Consider the following 16,458-nt stretch of genomic DNA (forward strand, 5'->3'; position numbering starts at 1 on the left):
AGCCATTTGAACCATTTTTGAAGAATTTGACAGAGCACTGAAAGACCTAATTAGAAACAAGGGAATTGGAGTAGGAAACATTTGGTTAGAACTACTGATAGCATTGGGAGAACCAGCCATGACCTGGAGTGCAAGGCGTTTGCAACAGGCGAAATACCCTTAGACTTTAAGAAGAATATAATAATTCCAATTTCAAAGAAGGCAGGTGCTGAAAAGTGTGAAAATTGTCGAACAATCAGTTTAATAAGTCACGGCTGAAAAATATTAACACAAATTCTTTACAGACGAATGGAAAAACTGGTAAAAACCGACCTCGGAAGAATCAGTGTGAATTCCGCAGAAATGTAGAACACATGAGGCAATAATGACCGTATGATGTATCTTAGAGGCTAGGTTAAGGAAAGTCAAACATACATTTGTAGCACTTGTAGACTTAGAGAAGGCTTTTGACAATGTTGACTTATCTCTTTCAACTTCTTAAGGTGCCAGGGATGATATACAGGGAGCGATAGGCTATTTAGAATTTGTGTTGAAACCAAATGGCAGTTGTAAGAGTCAGGAGACACGAAAGGGAAGCAGTAGTTGAGGAGGGACTGAGACAGGGTTGTAGGGTATCTCCGATGTTATTCAATCTATATATTGAGCAAGCAGCAAAATAAACAAAAGAAAATTTGGAATAGGTATCAAAATCATGGAAAAGAAATAAAAACATTGAGGCTTGCCGACGACATTGTAATTCTGTCAGAGACAGCAAAGGACCTGGAAGAGCAACTGAACGGAATGGGCAGTGTGTCGAAACGAAGATATAAGATGAACATCAACAAAAGCAAAATGAGTATAATGGAATGTAGTCGAATGAAATCAGGTGATGGGAGGGGATTTAGATTAGGAAATGAAACACAGTAGTAGATAAGTTTTGCTATCTAGGACTCAAAATTACTGATGACGGTCGAAGTAGAGAGGATATAAAATGTAGACTGGCTATGGCCAGGCAAGCGTTTCTGAAGAAGAGAAATTTGTTATCCTCGAGTATAGATTTAAGTGTCAGGAAATATTTTCTGAAAGTGTTTGTGTGGAGTGTACCCATGTATGAAGTTGAAACATGGACGATAAATAGTTTAGACAAGAAGAGAATAGAAGCTTTCAAAACGTGGTGCTACAGAAAAATGCTGAAGATTAGGTGGCCAGATCACGTAACTAATGAGGAGGTACTGAACAGACGTGGGGAGAAGTGGAATTCGTCACTCAACTGGACTAGAAGAAGAAATTATTATTTTGGCTAACATACCGTCATAGCCAGAAGTGTTACTACTGTTTAGTGACAAAATGGTCTTTGTGGTTTCTCTAACAGATGAGTTGACAGATCTGCATACGTTACTTTCTTGGATCTGCTTTCGATGGCCATTTTTTGTCCTCGTGTTTTCAGTGACTGTTAGAAAGAATTCGTTGAATTTAGTAACCACTGATTTGAATCTCATTTCATTTGTCTGGCTGCTACCGTCATCTGGGTGCTCAGTATTATCTGCCTGGCCGAGTTTATTCATTTAATGCCTAATACTGCTCCAAATTACTCTTGAATTGTTTTTTATATTTTGAGTTTTTATGCATGGTATATCGTTTTCCCATTTTGATTACACACTGAAGAATTTTGGAATACTGCTTATAGTTCGTTTTTAAGTCTTCATTGTATCTAATCCTTCGAATTAAATAAAATTCTCTCCTCCTAGTACACGATAGACAGATATTCCTAATCTTCCCTCGGCCAATTTAAATACCTCTGACCCATAGTAAAGGAAAACTGGATTCAAAAAGTTCTAATAATTAAATTTCTTGCCTACTAATTGTCTTTGGTAACTTCCACCTATTTTTGACCCTTTAATTTCTCTCTGAATAGCATAACTGAAACAAGATTTACAATTCAATGAAACTGTACCTTTCTTTGTTAAATCTAATTGATGGGAATGCTTTATTGCTGACATTTGTCAGATAATCCACTTATTATGGGTTTCAATCTATTTCATTAAAGACAGTAAGATTTAGAAATAAATTATATAATATGGCTCTTGCCCACGTCCTTCTATTCTTGTTGGGAATGTTATGGGAAGCTCAAACCACATATGGACATCAGTAATTCAGTATGCCCTCGATTATCCGCAATGAATTATGTATTAAAACCTCCACATATTATCCCTACACAGTTATTTCTACTAATTGCTTGATGATGTTTAAAACATTTCCTGTTTGGGGATTTTAGAGTGTCAGAACTGCTGTCTCGAATGTTTCCAGTTTTATTACTGACGTACAGGACTCAAATAGCTGTGCAGTGCTTATTCACATAAGCCTATAATCAGGATTCTTTGCGAAGGCCCTCATCTCATTTTCCTCATCTTCAACTTCTGCGTCTTTCAAGTGATTGTCTCTTATGCAGAACATACCTGTAGAAATATCTTTCGAGTTTTGAGTGTTTTCTGTTTAACACCCATCGGATGATACATTATGATTAAAAAAATCTACTTATACTTTATAGGAGAAATCCAAATGTGTCACGATTGTTAAATTTTTTACTCTACAAACCCAATTTACTGCTGCAACTGTGTCTACAGTTATTAAGCGGCTCTGTCTTTCGGAAACACTCACCCTAAGAAAGACTTAGTGAAAATATCGGAAATGACAGGAAATGACAGGAACTGCGCAGACACCGCTCTGGTCATATTCAGTGGTTCTGTAAATTAACCATATAAGTTACCTCTTACTTTATAGATTCAGATGTAGCCCATGTCATGTGTGGTGCAATCGAGTGAAGGAAGACTCATCAGTCACAGCCATGTGTGATCACTCCAGTATGCTGAGCGCCTCATAAAGCTCTGCCTTTACACGTTCATCGGAATACTGTTGCAGGCAGCAGTATTCTGGGGAAAATCCGACAAACGTGAAGTTTTCGCGATTTCGACATGGTGTCTGTGATGTTGAATATTCGAATACCACAATTGAGAAATAGATCTCGCGTTCGTAATTACCGATAGTAATAATTAAGAGAGTATAATCGACGAAAAGTGTAATAACTATTGCTTTCAGTATTCAAACTAGTACTCTATACAAGGAATGACAAGCGTAATTGAATGGGGTTTACCAATATTGACTGTCTATTAGCAGTTTCAATCCAAATGGATATTTGATCACCCATGTACTATACAGGGTGGTGCATTGTACGTGACCGGGCCAAATATCTCACGAAATAAGCGCCAAATGGAAAAACTACAAAGACGAAACTTGTCTAGCTTGAAGGGGGAAACCCGATGGCGCTATGGTTGGCCCGCTAGATGGAGCTGCCATAGGTCAAACGGATACCAACTGCGTTTTTAAAATAGGAACCCCCATTTTTATTACATATTCGTGTAGTACGTAAAGAAATATGAATGTTTTAGTTGGACCACTTTTTTCGCTTTGTGATAGATGGCGCTGTAATAGTCACAAACATATGGTTCACAATTTTAGACGAACAGTTGGTAACAGGTAGGTTTTTTAAATTAAAATACAGAACGTAGGTACGTTTGAACATTTTATTTCGGTTGTTCCAATGTGATACATGTACCTTTGTGAACTTACCATTACTGATAACTCATGCTCTTACAGCGTGATTAGCTGTAAATACCACATTAATGCAATAAATGCTCAAAATGATGTCCGTCAACCTCAGTGCATTTGGCAATACGTGTAACTACATTCTTCTCAACAGCGAGTGGTGCGCCTTCCGTAATGTTCGCACATGCATTGACAATATGCTGACGCATGTTGTCAGGCGTTGTCGGTGGCTCACGATAGCAAAATCCTTCAACTTTCCCCACAGAAAGAAATCCGGGGATGTCAGATCTGGTGAACGTGCGGTCCGTGGTATGGTACTTCGACGACCAATCCACTTGTCATGAAATATGCTATTCAATGGCACTTCAACCGCACGCGTGCCATGTGCCGGACACCCATCATGTTGGAAGTACATCGCCATTCTGTCATGCAGTGAAACATCTTGTAGTAACATCGGTAGAAAAATATGTAGGAAATCAGCTTACATTGCACCATTTAGATTGCCATCGATAAAACGGGGGGCAATTGTCCTTCCTCCCATAATATCGCACCATACATTAACCCGCCAAGGTCGCTGATGTTACACTTGTCGCAGCCATCGTGGATTTTCCGTTGCCCAATAGTGCATATTATGCCGGTTTACGTTACTGCTGTTGGTGAATGACGCTTCGTCGCTAAATAGAACGCGTGCAAAGAATCTGTCATCGTCCCGTAATTTCTCTTGTGCTCAGTGACAGAACTGTACACGAAGTTCAAAGTCGTCGCCTTGCAATTACTCGTGCACAGAAATATGATACGGGTGCAATCGATGTTGATGTAGCATTCTCAACACCGACGTTTTTGAGATTCCTGATTCTCGCGCAATTTGTCTGCTACTGATGTGCGGATTAGCCGCGACAGCAGCTAAAACACCTACTTGGGCATCATAATTTGTTGCAGGTCGTGATTAAAGTTTCACATGTGGCTGAACACTTCCTGTTTACTTAAATGACTTAACTATCTGGCAAACGGTCCGGACACTTGGATGATGTCGTCCAGGATACCGAGCAGCATACATAGCACACGCCCGTTGGGCATTTTGATCACAATATCCATACATCAACATGATATCGACCTTTTCCGCAATTGGTAAACGGTCCATCTTAACACGAGTAATGTATCACGAAGCAAATACCGTCCGCACTGGCGGAATGTTACGTGATACTACGTACTTATACGTTGTGACTATTACAGCGCCATCAATCACAAAGCGAAAATATTCGTCCAACTAAAACATTCATATTTCTTTACGTACTACACGAATATGCAATAAAAAATGGGGGTTCTTATTTTAAAAAACGCAGTTGATAACCGTTTGACCTACGGCAGCGCCAACAAGCGAGCCAACCATAGCGCCATCTAGGTTCCCACCTTTAAGCTAGACGGGTTTCGTTCTTTGTAGTTTTTTCGTTTGACGCTTATTTCGTGAGATATTTGGCTCGGTCATTGTATGTGGACCACCCTGTACAGTGGGGTGCTACATGTAACACTTTCCAACAAAAAGATATAGCACGTGCGACGTACACGGTGGATTTGTGAATCCAGAATCCGTGCCGTCTAAACTTAATTACCTCTCATCTTCTAAAGATGACCACTAGTCGTCGTCCCAGTTGGCTTCTGCTCCGCTGTTCACGGGCGCTAACGAGCATGCAATAAACAGTGCATAACAGAGTGGCAAATGGGAAGGTTCGATTGTTACCGTAATGAGAATTGCGAGACGTTAGGATGTCAACTAATTTCGTTTCGTTTGCTTAATCGCAAAATCAGTAAAAACGATTCCTGGAGCCACTCTACTATCAGTGTCCATAGCAAGGTTGCCAGATACTAATCAGTATTTCCCGAACACCATATAAAGTCACAAGAAATGCTTCACACCACCATGAGATTAAGAATATTTGTCTCCCAGGGCAACATTTAACAAACTGTTCCACCAGTACGCGATATAACATTTCACGCATTAAATCATGTGTTGCTTCCCCAGAAACTGAGCGTAGATTCCATTCCCAAGCGGGTGCTTGGGAATGGTTCATCTCATCCACCAATGACTATCAACTGTAACACTAATTTTTTATTAGTCTCTGAATGCGAACTGAAGTTTATAGAAATTCCTGCTAACAAGTTCTCAGTACAAGTAACGTCAAGAGCAAATTTAAACAGTAAATATAAATAACAAAAGGTACACTGCTTGGCGCCAAGCCTAACAGGTGATGTTCCAGCACGATATAGTTTCAACTCACCCCACCGTTCTCACATTCCAAGACCATCCAGGGCTTAGTGGGATGGGTGCTCCTAATGATCCTTGTTTCTTGTTAGCATCCAGTGAATAAAATCTTTCTATATTGAGCGTTGAAACGTGTCGCATGAACTGCACACTTTCGGCTGTGTCGCCGTTTTCAATTGAGTCTGAAATACATGCCGGTGTAACATAGTTAAAAATGCAAAATATGAAACTACCATTGGCTGTTTAGTCGAAAAAATAACCAATAAAACAGACGTACTAGGGGAACAGCATAAACGTTCTTCTTACCATACATCGTTAAAAATGTAATGGGCAACTTAGGAAATGGTAGGCATACAACAGGAGTGTAAGTCGTTTAGTAAAACAGTTTACCATATTACCGGACATTAAAATTAAAGCCCGGACATTAAGTATTCCCTGAGCAGCAGTTATGTAACATGCTACATTATTGTTACATACGTAAGACCATTTGTGACCGTTTAGAGCAACACGTCACGTCCGTCTGGTGAGTGATAAACTTAAGTGGCAAAACAGGGTCGCTTTTATCTTTGACTACTCGATAAGCAGTCGAGTCTACGCTTTTTCTGCACACCTACGTCACGCCTTCTCCGACAACCAATGAGCGTTCAGTAGAGTTCTGAGAGATCTGCGTTATCGTAGCGAGCTGTTTAGTGAATTTTTGCTCCATCTATTGTGAGCTGTCATCGCTAACAGTGGTGGCAAGTGGAAAATTCTGCATAAGAAAGCGAGAGGTATAATTTGCAGTATACAAGCTTTCTTCAAGCGCAAAACATGTGTATTCACGTACCATAGCTGTTGCTTGGAACCGACAGTAAGCAATGGCCGTCCGTGGCTCGACCTGCACGAACCGCCATCGTTCGTGAATCGGACTGTAACAGCCCGTAATGTTCGCTAGGCTCATAATTGGTATGTCACACCCATGCTGTATCGTGTTTTCAATTTTACGATGTGCTAGTTGTCAGTGTGTCTTTTTCGCATGAAGATCAAAGTTCGCATGTCAGATTAAAACGCTCTGGATAAAGGTGGATGGCACAAGGGACTGATAGTGGATCATAAACTAGGAGTGCACTTAAGTTACGACCCTGGGGAAAACATGTCTCGTTAAGAACTTTGATTGCACCGCTGTAACAGCGAGTCGACAAGGCAACTATGATGCAATAAATGACGTAAATATTGGCCAATAACTAAAAAATCAATAAATGTCAAACTGTAATTCTTCATGCTTTCCCGGCGATCTGTTGACATCTTGGATATTTGGGAATCCAGCAGGATGTTCGCGTCGTTCTCGCACGATATTTCAACAGCGTGCCTCGCTGTCTTCTTCAGGTGCTACCTGAGACTGGTCCTTGGGTGCGCGCCTGCACAATGGACTGAGGAAGATAACCTCGACTGAGGGCGAAGTACTAGCGCAACAAGGCGCTTCACCTTCTGGCATGACGGTTTGGCTAGGGAAATTTCATGGCGTTATTGTTCGGCTTGACTCTTTGTGCATTATTATTTATTAATTATTTTTTTTAATAAAAGAAAGAGGAAAGGATAGTAAGAGAGACAGTGAGAGAAAAGGAAAACGAACGGCCCAATTGACTGGCCGGGAATTACGATTAGTTACAGAAGAAAGGACAGAAGGAGGAATAGTGAGAGTGAGTGAAAGCGAACGGCCATTATCCTGGCCTCTTCTGCTTCGTATCGGCGACGCGATGGCGGCGGCAGGCAGTCTTGAAATGGCGAATTGGGGGGGGGGGGGGGGGGGGGAAGAGAAAGAAGTCAGAGGGTGACAGTTGAAGAAGTGGAAAAAGGAAGGGCCTATCATGATTAGGCCAACATTGGGGGGTAGTGTGGGGGGAAGGGGGTGGCGTGTTGGGGGAGCGAATGACATGGCTTGTGGGGGGGAATAATCTATGGCGCGAGGGAGGTAGTCGGCATGAGATGAGGTGCCTGGTTCAGGCGAGGTCATGGGGGCGAAATAAAAGGTCGGGCCATCGAGTGGTGGCTAGTCGGTGAACACGGGTGCCCAGGGAAAGGATTAAGGGATTAGGAGAGTGACGAGTTTTGTGGTAAAAGGAGTGGGCGGCGGAGAGGATGCGGGTACGAAGGAGCGGCACTTCAGCCAGGAGGTGGAGCTCGCGGGTTGGGAAGTCGAAGGGGAGGCGGAGGGCACGCCGGAGAGCCCGGTTCTGGACGGTTTGGAGTCGGCGGAGGTGGGTGGGGGCAGCATTGCCCCACACCACCACCGCGTATTCAAGGATGGGGCGAACAAGAGAGGTGTACAGTCGAGCAGCAAGGTGCGTGGGAAGGGAAGATGTTGGGTTGATGAGAGGGTAGAGCAGGCATAGCCGCCCCATTGCCTTACGACGCACCTCGTCAATGTGGGGGCGCCAGGTTAGGCGTTGGTCCAGGGTAACACCCAAGTACTTTGCAGTACGAGTCCAGGGGACTGGGGTACCAAGGACCGCCACCTGAGGGAGCCGAATGGGAATACGGCGTCGGCAGATGATAAGGGCTTGGGTTTTGGAGGGACTAAATGCCAGACGCCAGGTCCTAGCCCAGTCGGTAAGGGAATCTGTAGCCCCCTGGAGCCGCTGTTGAAGAACTTCCGCACTCCGAGAACGAGAGAAGAGTGCAGTGTCATCTGCGTAGAGAGCTAAATGTACCCTCGGCGCAGAGGGCAGATCAGCTGTGAAGAGGGAGTAGAGTAGCGGCCCAAGTACGCTGCCCTGTGGTACTCCTGCCCTGATGCGTCGTCGCGTGGATTTCCCGTCAGGGATCCTAACATGGAAGGTGCGACCTTCCAGGTATGCGGCTATTAGCCGTACATGGGACACTGGGAAGCCAAGGGAAAATAATTTGTAGAGCAGCCCTTCGTGCCAGACCGAGTCAAACGCTCTGGACACGTCGAGGAGTATGGCCCCGAAGTACTCCCTACGTTCAATGGCGTCCAGTGCCTCTTCTACAAGGCACAGGAGTTGGTGAGTGGTGGCGTGGCCCTGCCTGAAGCCAAACTGCTCATCAGGGAGGACTCGTTCTCGGGCAATGTGGATGAGCAGTCGTTTAAGGTACAGCCTCTTGAACACCTTGGAGATGGCGGGCAAGAGGCTGAAGGGGCGGTAGCTGGCAGGGGAACGAAGATCCTTCCCAGCCTTGGGTATGGTGACCACTTCAGCGTGTTTCCAGGCAGAGGGATATTGCCTGGTGGTGAGGATGTTGTTGAATGTGGCCGTCAGGATGGGAATAGAAGCTGGGGGTAATTGCTTGAGGAGGGCATTCGTCAGCTTATTGGGGCCGCCAGCTTTCTTGGATTGGAGGTACCGCAATTGCAGTGCAACCTCCTCTTCGTTGATGGGGGTGATTTCATCCGCAGGGTCCTGGACGGCAAGGAATTGAGGGAGGCGTGCCGTGACCTGGCGAATATGGTAGGGGTCAATGGGGTCATTGACCGGGGTGAAGTCGCGCGCGAAGACATCAGCCATGGCGTTAGCCTTGGCGTCTGGTTCGGACACAAAGTCATTGCCGACCTGTAGGGGGGGATCCGTTGCCCTCGTCTCAGAAGGCTTTTTGTGAGCCGCCAAGCAGACGGGTCACGCAGGTTAATGGCAGAGATTTTGTTCTCCCATGCCTGATTGCGGTGGTCTTGCACCGCAGCCTTGATTTGGAGCTGTAATCTATTGATGAGGTGCTTGGTTGCCGGATTCCGAGTGAGCTGCCATTCACGGGTGGTCCGGTTTCTCTCTGTGATGAGAGCAAGGATGTGGGGGGGGGAGCGGACGCAGATGATCTGGGGGCCAGTGCGGACGGGGAGGGGTCGCTGCTGTTGCAGCATCTAGTACAACGGTGGTGAGGTGGATGAGGGTACAATCTGCGTCCGTGTGATCGGCAGCAGGGATGGTGGGTAGGGCTGCTTCGACCCGTCTCTGGTAGGACTGCCAGTCAATACCGCGGATGTCTAGGCCTTCCCTCGGCATGGTCGAGGTTCCAGCGAGATCGATGGAACAGATGACCGGTCGGTGATCGGAGGCTAGAGCGATGCGGGTGGCTGCAGTGATGGTGTGGGGTAGACCTTTCACCACTGCGATGTCTAGGACATCTGGGGGACGTCCACCAGAAGGGTAAATGGTGGGGTCGTGCGGGCCGATGGTGCAGGCATGATGCCGCTCTGCGACCCGGAGGAGTCGACGACCTGATGTGTTGGTTAACCTACTGTTCCAGGCAGCATGTTTGGCATTGAAGTCACCGCCAACGAAGACGTCGTTGCCGAGCGACAGCAATGCTTCATAGTCCGGTGTTTCGAGAAGGCCTCGTGGTGGCCTGTAGAGAGCCACGAACGTGATGGGACCCCTCACCGTGTGGACGACAATGCCAGTGGCTTCCACAGTGTGAAGTGGGGGGAGGGGAATAGGGTGGTGGCGGAGGGAGTTACGCACGTACACCGCCGTGCCACCATAGGCGGTGGGCCTGTCTGTCCGGTAGCAGGAGTAGTTTGCTACACGGACAAAAATACCGGGTTTGAGGTGCGTCTCTGCAACAAGGCAAACATCAACCCTCTCATCCAGGAGGAACTGTCGGAACTCGCCCTGTTGTTTGGGGAGACCGTTGGCATTCCAGATCATGGCTGTCAATCCGTGATGTCTAACAGCCATGACTGGTTGGAATGGGAGCGGGAGTGGCGATGGGGGACATGGATTGGGAGAGGGCGGTGGCAAGTTGGTGTGGGAGGGATTGGAGGAGGGAGGTGAATGTGTCGGAGATGGCTGAGGTCAGTGCCTCAACAACAGTGGCGATGAGGTCACCAAGGGGGGTGGGAACAGAGGAGGGGGTGGGGAGAGGGTGCTGCTGAGAGTGTACCGGGATGGGAGAGGGGGAGGCAGTGCTTAACGCCTGCCGGGGGGATGGGGAAGGAACAGTGGAGCGTGACACCCGCTGGGAGGAGGGGGAAGCAGTGCTTGACACCTGCTGGGTGGGGAGGGGAGGGAAGGCTGTTGAAGGGGGTAGGATGGGGAGGGAGAGGAGCGGGGGTGGGTAGGAGCCCAGAGGGCCGGGATGGGAACGAGACGCAAGGGGGGGACGGGCCCGCGACGCCGACCCGACCAGCGCACCAGAGTAACTGGTGCCCGGGCGGGCCGCCGCCGATGTCCCTGCAAACCGTTTCTGGCTTGCCTTGAAAGACTTAATTTTGGGGCAGCCTGTGTGATTCCCTCCACAGCGGGCACAGGTGGGGGGGACGTCTCGGGATTTAGAGCACTCCGAGGAGGCGTGACCACCAGCACACTTTACGCAACGCACCTTGCGGGTGCAGTCACCCGCGAAGTGCGCCAATCCCTGGCAGCGGTAGCATACCAGGGTCATCCTCCTGGAGCGCGGCTTCTCCATCGTCACGCTAACGTGATCGAGGAGCGAGAGGGTTAGGAGGTGGCGGTTCTCCGGCGGAGACGAAAAAGAGAGGGGTGGGGCGTCGGGTTCGAGGGGAGATGATCCGGGATATAACTGTAGGGGTGATGTTCAATGACACAAGCGCCGTCCGCAGGTCATCATCAGAACACTCCATAGGGAGCCCCCTGACAACAACCTGGAGGCGGCGGGTCCGTTTAGGAGGGGTGGAGAATCCGACGTTGAACTTGTCGAGGATAATAAGGGACTTAGCAAGGTCAGTGGGGGACTGTACATACAGGCGATAGTCATCATTACCCATCCATTTTAAACGGAAGGGGAAGTCAGTGTGAGTAGTGAGGATATCTAAAAGCACCTTGAAGGGTCCCTTGTGTTGGATGGATATGGGTGGGGGGGCAGGAGGGGTGGCCGACGGCGGGGGGGGGGGGCGGGGGAGGGGGGGGGGCGTCCGCGGCACCATCAATAGCCGCGAACGCGTTGCTGACGGGCACGCCCGACAAGGACATGGTGAACTGGCGACGAGGTGCCGTTTTGCGCGGCACCTGGAAGCCCTCCGCGTCAATAACATCCTTCTTCTTCTTGGTGTGCCCGCGGTCAGCGGGCGGAGGGGCCTCAGAGTCCGATGAGGAGGCTAACTGCCGCTTCCGGCGCTCAGCGACCGGGCGCCGATGGTCGTCATCGAACTCCATCCCGCCCCCGGTATCGCTGTCGGTGGCCGCGGCAGTCATGTTGGGGTAGAGGGCGGTCTGAAGCCGGACAGGGTCGACATGCTGGCCCTCTTCCTCTGCAGCGTCACGGAGAGCGGTGAGGTGTTCCTCCAGGCCCTCCGCGATGTCGCTGTCATCCATGAAGCCGCCAAGGGAGGCGCAGTCCGACTCCTCAGGGACATTGACCGTGTCGGAAATGTCCAGCATGTCGAGGGCGGACGAGGGACGAAGGAAAGTGGAATCCTGTCTTTGCCTCGGCGCGCGCGGGCTGGTCCCACGTGAAGGGGGCCCTGACGTGCCACGTGCCCTATCTAACCGCCTAAGGGCGGCGGTATCGATTCCTGAGTCGATACCACATCGCCCAGAAGAATCAGCAGAAAAGGACGGCGTCGGCGGCAAGCCGCCAGCGGAGGAGACAGTAGTTCCAGGCGAAGGCGGAGAATCCAAAGAATGAGCCATCTCAAAGTCCGGGTGCATTGGCCGGATGGGGCCGCCGACGAAGCTAGCTCCGCCAGGCGGCGATCCGCCACACCCTCAGCTCCAGAACACACAACATTCGCAAGAGACATCGCAGCTCGGAATGGTCCTTGGGTCGATCGAGTCCAGTATTTATGCCTGGAAGGAGCTGGGCGTTCCCTAATCGGTCCGCGCCGAGTCGAGTGTTCCATCTGTGGTCCGCGCCCGCCAGACTCGGCTTCAACGGACCTCTCCAGTCACGGATGTTCCGACTGCCGTCAGCGCCCGTTTTGGCCGTCGTCAACGGTTGTGGTTGTCATCTGAGGTGTGTCAGACCCGATCTGAGATGTTGGGTACTCTATCTCCTGACTGTTACTATGATTTCCACTTCTGTTTCGTGCTGGGCGCTCTCTAATCGGTCCGCGCCGCGTCGTGTGTTCCGTCGGAGGTCCGAGCCCGCCAGACGCGGCTACATTGTCTCTCTCTGGTCGCCGGTGTCCTCCGCCGTCCGCGCCCGGCCTGGGCGTCTTCTGAAGTCGAGTTCATGATCTGGGGTGTGTCAGATCTGGTCTCTAATGTCCGACACCTTGTCTCATGGCTGTTCTCTCGGTCTCCACTTCTATTTCTTGTAGAATCCCGGAATGTCCTGCATTGAGTTTTCACAAGCTCAAGCGCTGAATTCCAGGCGATGGGCAGCCCTCTGTCACCAGTGGTGGCCAACCTATTTATGGAAAGGTTCGAAGAGGAGGCACTCTCTTCAGCCACATATCAACCCAAGTGCTTTTTTAGGTATGTGGATGATACCTTTGTCATCTGGCCCCATGGTAGAGAGAAATTAGATTAGTTCCTGCTTCATCTGAACTCTTGCCATCCGAACATTCAGTTCACAATGGAGATGGAGAAGGATGGATTTCTTCCGTTCTTGGATGTTCTGGTGAAGAGAAAGGCAGAAGGCACATTTGGACACAGTGTGTACTGCAAACCTACGCACAATGACTTATACCTACAAGCCAGCGGTTGCCAGCATCCGGCACAGAAGAATGGAGTGCTGAAAACACTGGTCCACAGAGCACAAACTCTGTCAGTCTGGCCACAGAAATAGAACACTTACGATCAGTGTTCAGTGGCAATGGGTACTCCTCCAGATATATCCAGAAGGCACTTCAACCTGCCAACCGGCCAAAGGATCCAGAAGAAGAACCATAAGAGGCAAAGAAGATGGCATACCTGCCATACGCCGGTCCTATCTCTGCCAAGATCAGCAGGATTCTCCATAAATATGACATCAAGAGCATATTTTGCCCACCCACCAAAATTGGGGCTATGCTGGGGAATGTAAAAGATGACCTGGGGCTACGCAAGCCAGGTATTTACAACATACCATGCCAGTGTGGGATGTCATACATTGGCCAGACAACCAGAACTGTGGACATCAGGTGTAAAGAACACCAGAGACATACCAGACTCAGGCAGGCAACTAAATCAGCCATAGCAGAGCATTGTCTGTAACTTGGTCATTCAATGGATTACAATGACACCAAGATTGTGACACAGACCTCAAGATTTTGAGACAGTGTCATTAAAGAAGCCATTGAGATTAAGGTCACAGACAATCTAATCAACCGTGACTCGGGATACCAAATCAGCACTGCCTCGAATCCAGCGCTTGAGCTTGTGAAAACTCAACGCAGGACACTCCGGGATTCTACAAGAAATAGAAGTGGAGACCGAGAGAACAGCCGTGAGACAAGGTGTCGGACATTAGAGACCAGATCTGACACACCCCAGATCACGAACTCGACTTCAGAAGATGGCCAGGCAGGGCGTGGACGGCGGAGGGAACACCGGCGACCAGAGAGGGACAATGTAGCCGCGTCTGGCGGGCGCGGACCTCTGACGGAACACACGACGCGACGCGGACCGATTAGGGATCGCCCAGCTCCTTCCAGGCATAAATACTGGGCTCGATCGAACCAAGGACCAGTCTCAGGTAGCACCTAAAGAAGACAGCGAGGCACGCTGTTGAAATATCGTGCGAGAACGATGCGAACATCCGGCTGGATTCCCGAATATCCAAGATGTCAAATGTCAAACTGCTTACCAATATCGTTTCTGAGCTCCTCACAGTGATACAGCGATGCTTTCCGATGTCTAGCCTGCCAGATGATCCTATTTTCTCCCACTATATACATTTCAGGGACTGATCCAGACATCTTCATCAGATATTTGAAGCGATGTGACTTGAGAAACCACTACTAGACCTTCAAAAGCAATGTTAAGTGTTGAGGTACCTGTGGACAATCCGAAAAGCGTGAAATTCCCGTCATTCGGACGTACTTCGGTGTAGCTGAGTACCGTTATCAAGTATTCGAGTACCACAACTGAGAACTATAGTAAAATCTCCCGTATGCAATTGCGGATCTGCACGTCCCGACAGTATTCACGAGGACCAGAACTGAAAATGGAATTATTACAAAAAGTTCCAGGCCATCTGATGTGTATTCGTTTCGTTGTCTTCCTGCTGTCAGTACTCGTGAATGATCTCATTTCTCGCTTCCGTTTCGTTTCTGCTGGACCTTTCTACGAGAATTTAGGCAATGAGTTTCACTTTTTATACAGAATAGAACGTTACGCTGAAAGTTGTTTTTCATAAAACTCTGCAGAATTATTTTAGGTGCATAACTTAAAGTACGAAGAAACTTCGTAATCACAAGATTCGCGCAACTTTCGCAAGATGTTCCGAACTTCACGGGCCTGGGATGCCGGCGTTGCTCGCAAATCCGAACATAATCTGAGTCTCAGAAAGATTTATATCCGCTATGAGTACCTAGCTCATGTTTTCCGGACCAGCCACTGACCCGACCGGGACTCCAAAGGTTCCTCCAAGGCATAACAGAAATTTTCCTGATCGTCAGAAGGCAAAATTAAGTTACCAGTATGTGATCTAGGCATCATCAATGAACAGAGGATTTTTATTTGTTGTGGAGGAGGCTTGCCTATGCTCTTGGGTAAAGAATAAGTAAATCGTTGTGTGTTATGGCTGTTGAAGTCAGGATGTACAATCTCTATGGTGGCAGATGAGCTGACGTTGATATGACAGGATGCAGTGCCATCCACCTCCCAGGACGTGGCTGCGGTGATATAGTGGCAGTTTTTAAACGGTGACCCATCATAGGAACCTTTCTTGTTGAATATGTCTCTCATTCCTTACCAAATACAGTGGTGCCGTTGGAGCTGCACCGTCGGCGAAGTATACAGGCGTCAGCAACAGGTCGCCAGGATGGCGAAGCATGGCATGTACCCACAGGCGACAGCGGCTGTTAGCAGGGGGCTCTGAACAGCGCAGCAGCATTGTCACAGAGAGGTGGCGGTGCTGCCAGCGGCCGACAGCGGTGGGCTGAAAGTGTCCACAGCCGCTGGCCTCCTTCTGCAGCTTGGTTCACGCTATGTAGAATCAAACACAGCCTCCAGCATGGGTGATTATGATGGCGTATGTCCACATGGGCTAAAGGACAGCGACAGTGTGCACTAATCAGCCAGAATATTATGAAATCCGACCTACTATCGATGTAAACTCGTACAGGCGATAGCAACTTCACCTGGAGAAAAGTGACTGCCAGTCAGACAGACGCAAGGTGCATGTACACTGAAGAGCCAAAGAAACTGGTACGCCTGCCTAATATCGTGTAGGGCCCCCGCGAACACGCAGAAGTGCCGCAACACGACTTGACATGGACTCGACTATAATGTCTGAAGTATTGCTGTAGGGAACTGACACCATGAATCCTGCAGGGCTGTCCATAAATCCGTAAGAGTACGAGGGGGTGGAGATCTCTTCTGAACAGCACTTTGCAAGGCATCACAGATATGCTCAATAACGTTCATGTCAGTATGGTGACCAACGGAAGTGTTTAAACTCAGAAGAGTGTCCCTGAAGCCATTCTGTAGCAACTGTGGACGTCTGGTTCAAATGGTTCAAATGGTTCTGAGCACTATGGGACTCAACTGCTGAGGTCATTAGTCCCCTAGAAC

The sequence above is a fragment of the Schistocerca americana genome, chromosome 7 (assembly GCF_021461395.2).
Source record: "Schistocerca americana isolate TAMUIC-IGC-003095 chromosome 7, iqSchAmer2.1, whole genome shotgun sequence".
Taxonomy (NCBI): domain Eukaryota; kingdom Metazoa; phylum Arthropoda; class Insecta; order Orthoptera; family Acrididae; genus Schistocerca; species Schistocerca americana.